Below are 6,085 nucleotides of genomic sequence, written 5' to 3' on the forward strand. Positions count from 1 at the left end.
AACATATCCCAAAAGAGAAGTAAATCCACATGATCTGACCATACTTTACTTCTTTAAAGGGATAGTTCATCAATAAATGAAAGTCCTGTCATCATGTCTTCACACATTTTGCTAAATTTTCACATGCTGTTTTCCATAAAACACACATTAATGGCAAACAGGAACTTTCAAACTCAACCTATATGGTAAAATAATAATAATAATAATAATAATAATATTAAATAAAAAACATACAAGTTATCCATGTAAGTTGTGAGCAATATTACAGATCTTCTGCAACTTTAAACATGCACATATTCAAATCACACAAGTTTGAACTACCAGTGAGGAAGATTAAGAGTGTCAAACAACTTATGATTTCAGGATACTTTATGTCAGGCCCTGGTCAAAATTTATTTTCATTACATGAAAAAAAGAGTAGCATGAACATACTGCTTAACATCTTCTTTTGTGTTCTACAGAATAAAGAAATCATACAGGTTTTGATCAATGAGTAAATGATGACAGATTTTTCATTTTTGGCTGAACTTCTAAGTTGATGTCAAATTTAAAAATTCCATTTGATTTAACTATATGACAGCAGTGCTCTCCCTTTCCCTTTTCCTAATAACAGGATCTCGAGCCTCAGAGGATGTGGAAGTGTCAGCTGCTCCAGCTCTGATACAGGATCGTGAGTGCAACTCATATCCTTGTGACTTTTTAATATGTGTTACATTCACATTATGCAAAAAGACAGCATCAGTAACACACAATCTACAGTCTGGTGTAACTCTGAATCTTTCTTTTCACAATCCGGTGAAACAGTTCCTATGTGCCGACCAACACCTGTGTACTGCCCAGCGCCCCCTGGCTGGTATGGTGAGTAATGCAGCCACTCATAATTACTGTTGTGAGGTGTACTTTACACACAACACCTTTAAATTTAAACAAACCAAAAATATTCTTTAATGCCCTGAAATCTACTTTATCTTATATTTTACAGTGCATCATATAGTTACAAGTAGCCCATTACCACCATCCGATATTCCAGGTATTCAAAACTATTTTAATTTAAATCCATTCATAAAATAATTAACATATTATTGCTAACTAAATAGTGTGTCTGTCAATGAAAAAAAGAAATAATAAAAAATAAAAAACGTGAATTTCAGTGAAAGTGCAGTATGTTTACTAGAAATATATTTTTAACAATAGTTACTGTGTTTTTCAGAATCAGAAGTTCAAATTTCAACAACTAATCAAGCTCCTACTCTACTGAAAGGTGTTTATCCTGCAATATATTATTAATTTAATTCTATATGACAATAATTTTGTTTTTGTATTTTTCTTTTTCTTCTTCTTCTTCTTCTTTTTTTTATTTTTTATATATATTTTTTTTTATTTGAATGAATGTTTCCTTTGCTTAAGAACCAGAAGCTGCTTTGGCAAAACCAAAACAAGCCACTAAAAAGAAAGGTATATTATTGTAGTAATTTGTTTTGTGCCAATAGTAAGAATGTATTATAGTTTATAGTTATGTTAACAGACCCGAAGCAAGTAATAACCTTTGACCTCCAATTTCAGAACCACCAGTGCCTAAAGAAAAAGCCAAAGTAGCTCCTACAAAGAAGGGTGAGATCCAATTTAAATTATATAAAATGAAAGGCAATATCTGAGTTAAAATAATTTTGGAGAAGATGCTGATTTGTCATTATTATAACAACTTTGTTATACATTTTGTATTTGAATTTGTGCATTCCTATTTGATTTTATACATTTGTACTGTATGTCTTCAAGACCCCACAGTTACTAAAGCCAAAGTAAAACCTTCAGTGGCAAAGAAAGGTAAGAATAATAGAAAAATTATGGCTAAATTTAGATTTTAGTTTCATACTGAATAAATCCTTTTCTATTATTTAGAGCCAACAGCTGTGAAAGAGAAGTCTAAAAGGACAGGTAATTATGGTTCAGGAACTGACTTGGAAGTAGTTTTATATTAATGAGCAGTAGCTTATAATTTCATATTTTACAGAGCGAATGATCTCTAAAGAAAAGGCTAAACCTACCTCTACTAAGAAAGGTACATATTGTTGTTGTATATTATTTGTATTATTCCCTTCAATACTCACAGAAAGAGGTTCAACTGTATCCTATTCTGGGTGTTTTGAAATTGATAACATTTTTCACACTGGATGATATTTGTTTGCTTCTAGTGCCTGCTAGCCGCATCGTTAGCAATGTCAACGAGTAAATGTAATGTTGCTTGGAGTAAATGTAATTGTCCCTGCTACTTGTTAGCTGAATTCCACATTGCACATTATTTTTGCTTATCAGTTGCTTCTAGATTGGCACACATGGAAAATGATTTGTTGTTGTATGCTTTTTTCCACATGCCATTTTGTTTATTTGATGCCATAAAATCCCTGTGGTCATACAGTCAGAGCACCAGTCTTATGAAACATGGTGTCTTTAAGATGTGCAGTATGATTTTGATAAATATCGAACAATATTTGATTATTTCATAATTAATTCAATAACAATATACTCTTTTTTTTGTGCCCATACATTGGAAGAAGAGAAAGCTGTAAAAGAAGTGAAGCCCAAAGCAGAGGGTATGTTATTTTATTGTATAGAATTTCAGTAATAGTTTTACTAGTGCTCATATTTAAGGGTTAGGGGTTTAAACAACCCCCTAATATTAAATATTAAACTACTGAACTCTTATTTTATTAGTAGTAATAATAAGGATTGCAATCTTGCTCTGAATGTGTTGAAGACACTTTTGTTCTAGTGAATATTTCAGTCAGTAGTCCTCCAAACAACAAATACATTCGATTAATGATGTTGTCAATCTTAAGTGATAGGTCACTGCATTTTAGATTGCTAATGGATTGTATAGAATTATTGCATGCAATACTTCATGACTTCTTGACAGGAAACCAGTACACAATATTTATGTGCTTTTTAACTCCTTGACATCCTGTAAAGGGCTAAAGTTAGTAAATCCTGTTTACAGTAACTGACAACATGACAAAAAGTAAAAGTGATAAAGTAGCGTTATATATATATATATATATATATATATATATATTGTATACTGCATACTATATCATGAGTGTAATATGCTTGATTATGTTTGATCATTAGTCAAAAAGAAGGCTGCACCAACACCGAAAGTCAATCAAGCCACTGAAGAAGTTGTGGGTAAGTTTTAATGATTATTTTCAGATTGCATCATAAAAGTCTGATAGCCATCTCTGTATCTTTGAATATCGCCCCTAAAAGAGAGAAAATATCTTTGGTTTCCCATTGCTAACAAGCGTAAAACTGGATCAGAAGTTTTCACACATTTTTATTCTTGACAGCTCAAAGCACAAAATAGACAGGCATGGCAAAATATTGAGGAATTGTTTTTATATTAATTTCCCAATGGATGCTTTGTGTTTTGAACACACGGTTTCTTTGTTTTCACTGAGAACTCACTGCAAGGTGGATCAAGTCAGCAAAAAATTAATAAATAATAAAATCTCGCTATAGACTTCAGTTCGCACAAGAAAATTTTGTCTTTGGATCAGCTATTTAATTTCAACAGTCAGGCTCAAAAGAATAAAACTTGTATTTTTAGTGATATTATATTATATTATATTATATTATATTATATTATATTATATTATATTATATTATATTATATTATATTATATTATATTATATTATATTATATTATATTATATTATATTATATTATATTATATTATATATTCCTTTATTTCACAAAATAGGAAAATATTTAGTGATTTTTTTTTTATATTTATTATAACATCACAAAATATATAGGCCTAAATTAAGATTTATGTATTTGAATTGCTTATAACATTTCCACCCATTTTGATTACACATTTAACTAATATATAAACTAATAAACTTAAAAGCCTATTTTTCAGTCATACATCAATGAAAAAGGGTAAGAAACTGTAAAAATTACTGCACTAAATATAATGGCATAGTTTATTATTAAATATTTGCATCTACATTTGATATTAATTAATAATTATGTTTTCAAAAGACATTTATTCAAATTGGTAAAACAAACAATTATTCAGTTAGAAAGTATTAACATGGTAAAATATGGCTAGCTGTAGGTATAGCTGTCTCTTCTGAGGTTCTATTTTAGTTAGAATGCTGCCTAATAACGAAGTGAGAAATCTCTCTAGGTTTTGGAACAAAGGCCATGTTTTTTGCCATCGCTTTAAGGTTGATCTTTGCTAACCACGATTCTGTCATTACATTTCTGACAAACAAACCAGCTGAGGCACCAGCACCAGCAAGTAAGTTCAGATGTTTTCTGGTATCCCTGGGTTGTGAAAGAGTATGCTGTGAAGTGTTTTTTATTTTATTTTATTTATTTATTTTTTTATGTAGACTGTTTGCTTCATATATAGTAATGCTGTCCCTAATCATTCAGCAAGTCATAAGCAATAATCAAATGCATGCATTTGTGTAAGCAGGTTAAAACATCTGCAGATACATTTAGAAATGCATTGCTAAGCATTAATAGTGATAATGTGAACCTGCATATTGTAGAACTTGGGAGAACTTCAAAAACTTCCAGGTGACGCTGAGGTACAATTCCCCTATTCATTTGAGGTGTATTCACTTCACCATCAGTCTCAATAACTGAACCGCAATAATTCACTGGAAATCAAATAAACCACTTTGTTACTATTCAAGGTTCCCACTTCAACCAGAGATTAAACTATTTTTAAACAGCATTAGTGAAATTACAAATTAAATGCTCCTATTAATACACTAATGCTGCTGGCAGTTTGACCCTGTGAACTCCTAATGTCACTCTTCCACTTTAACACCCACCTACTGTCCTTTTTTACATGAATCACTTGACATGCTTGTTAGAGTCAAGTTTACTAACTAGTGTGCCACTTTAGTGCATGTTAACTCAGTAAAAACCCTGGGTCTTACTCAGCAACCACTTGCAGTCTGATTTAGCAAGGCACTATTCACTGGAAAGCATAATTTTATCAGTATAATTGTCTTATATTACAGTGAACACAAAAGTATACACAGAGAGATACAGATCCCATTGATTTACATTACAAGCTACCAGAATTTCATCATAATTTTTGGTCATATAAATACCGGCAACTTCACCAGATTGCAAATTTTTGCTCAGTTTAGACCTCATTTGTGAGCACCATATTCTCCTATATTATGTTATATAAGACATAAAAGCCTGATTTATCAAATAAGATATTAAATTTATATTATATATTTAATAATAATATTTAGTATGAAGGCTCAATAAAATTTGTCAGACTTTAAGAAAGGTAAAAAAAAAAAAAGGATGATTATGAAAACAGATTATGTTAATCCGGCAAACATTCAGACATGTTGTCTTTGGGCATGGTACACTCTGAATTTCCTCCTTTAGTTTTTGTCTATTTTCTCTTTCCTTCTGAATGCAATGCTACATTACAGTGACAAATTACTTTGATCAGGACAAAGCTTTCAGTTCATCTGCGAATGCAACTTTTGTATTGTTTCATTGTTGAAATTCGCCAAGGTCTCAAGTGACTTTATTCACAGCCTGGTTTTCATCCATTTAAAATAACTTTTGAAGGCCGCTTATACTTTAAAATTCAAGTCTTTGACTCTGCCTAAATGGGTATTTGCAGATATAATTTTCCTCTGAGAACTGAGCTTTGTCATGTCTCCTCATAACAACCCTGATAAATGTCACATTAACATATGTTATGTTCTAAATAGAAAGTCCTTGCCCTGTCAATTAAAAATTTGCTTCATACATACATACATACATATATATATATATATATATATATATATATATATATATATATATATATATATATATATATATATATATATATATATTGAAATTAGTAAAAATATTTCTTCAATTTATCTTTCTAACAACTTCAATTAGAAGATCTGAAAGCAGAGGAAAATGTCACGGAGGGGAAAAAGCCAGGTAAAGATATTTGATATTTCGATAAATGTATGAATGTTGTATGAATGTTTTTAAAAGTGTTCATTTAATCAGTTTTTATTTTATTTTATTTTATTTCAGAACT

The 6,085-nt window shown here is 30.4% G+C and overlaps 1 long non-coding RNA gene across 1 annotated transcript; it reads left to right on the forward strand.

The window, feature by feature from the left end:
- On the forward strand, positions 1–1,455 carry LOC113071183 (uncharacterized). Its single transcript, XR_003280052.1, has 6 exons — positions 1–19; positions 614–670; positions 805–858; positions 983–1,030; positions 1,211–1,261; positions 1,408–1,455. It is a non-coding gene; the product is annotated as an uncharacterized LOC113071183 (long non-coding RNA).
- The last annotated feature ends 4,630 nt before the right edge of the window (positions 1,456–6,085 follow it).

The sequence above is a fragment of the Carassius auratus genome, unplaced genomic scaffold (assembly GCF_003368295.1).
Source record: "Carassius auratus strain Wakin unplaced genomic scaffold, ASM336829v1 scaf_tig00006454, whole genome shotgun sequence".
Taxonomy (NCBI): Eukaryota; Metazoa; Chordata; class Actinopteri; order Cypriniformes; family Cyprinidae; genus Carassius; species Carassius auratus.